The following is a 1,658-nucleotide window of genomic DNA, read 5'->3' on the forward strand; positions in this document are numbered from 1 at the left end:
TCTCCGTCCCACGCCGCGGTCTTGCATGCAATGAATTGCAATAATGAAGTCAGCCGAGCTAGAGGTGTATAGTAGTCCCACCGGTTCGTTTACATGATGCCCACACTGATCACTCTGAACAGCTTGTATCGGCATTCGTCGCAGATCTAGCTACATACACAGACCTATTTGACCAGGGAGGTGGAGCCGAAAGTACGCCGCGGCGGAGCCAAGCGGGTGTGTGTGTGTGTGTGTGTGTGTGTGTGTGTGGGGGGGGGGGGGGGGGTGACCAGATTTGACCGGGGATTTGGAAGGTGGGCAAAAAATGAAAGATTGCGTGTATACTGTATGCATGTGCATGAAGACGCTCCCTTTCAACCTGTTACATGCTATCAAGTAAGTTGATGTTTTTTCAATACATGCATTTCACTCAAAGTTACGTGCACAGGCCAGCGGGCCCTGTTTTATCAAAAGATAAAATCGATTTTAAATTTCCTCAACACACAGGCTGCCATAGACTTATCATAGAAATCAACTTTACAATCAATTTTAACTCTTCATAAAACAGGGCCTAGATCGTTGAATTTCAATTCTAGAATAGCAACATCTCTGTTGTTGCGTGGAAGGGGGATACCCCTAGCTCCCACATCCTCCCCCGTTCGGTCCTTTTTCCTCTAGACTTATGAAATGAAATGAAATGAAATGAAATTTATTCATATATTCCACATGGTGGACATTATATGATAGAATATACAGGGTATAACACATAGTGGACATTATATCAAAACTATACAGAGTATGCTACATGTATATACAAAATATAGTGATATTCTGAGATAGAATAACACCATGTTGTGGAGGGGACTACTTAAGAAGCACTGCTTGTTAAATGTAGTCCCCCTACAGATTATAGACAAAAATGATATCAAAGATAAGGCTGAGTGAAATATAACAAAAACACCATAATTATATACACTATTTACAAGGGTACATGAACCGTACTATGGATATACAAACAAGTCATGTATATGTTACAAAGCACAAGTTTATGTATAAAGTGTTTACAGTGTACATTACAGTGTACCATTAGAATAATGAATGAAACAGAAGATAACCTTCCGAGTATACTTAATGAAGTACTTCTAGAAAACATTGATTTAAATATACATACGTTTAATTACCATAAAACTGTTTATTAATACTTATCAAGAAACACATTTTTGAGCTTATACTTAAAGCTATTCAAGCTCTGAGCTTGTTTTAGTGAACGATCAAAGGAATTCCAAAGCTTAGGACCATAAAACTATGAAAATGTCTTCAACAATGTCATCAAGACCATCAATATAAACCAAATAACCAATTTGAGTGTTCATGGATGAAGAGATTAAAACTGCTCATGGATTAAGACAGGTAATATTGGGTAATTTCAGTACACTTCTCTACATCACTATCACAATATGATATGTTTTCCATATCTCACCATTAAGAAGGAAATACGTGGGAAATTCCGGTTTTTAGTTTGGCGGCCATTTTGGCGGCCATCTTAAATATCTCAAAAACTTCATGGATGCAAGAGTTGCATCATCCAGATTCGGATTCAGCACCCTCGAAATAGGGCAAAACCATCAATTGTTTTCCATATCTCACCATTTAGAAGGAAATATGTGGGAAATTCCGGT

The sequence above is a fragment of the Diadema antillarum genome, unplaced genomic scaffold (assembly GCF_040938485.1).
Source record: "Diadema antillarum isolate AM-2024a unplaced genomic scaffold, OU_Dant_1.0 seq00000593_RagTag, whole genome shotgun sequence".
NCBI lineage: Eukaryota > Metazoa > Echinodermata > Echinoidea > Diadematoida > Diadematidae > Diadema > Diadema antillarum.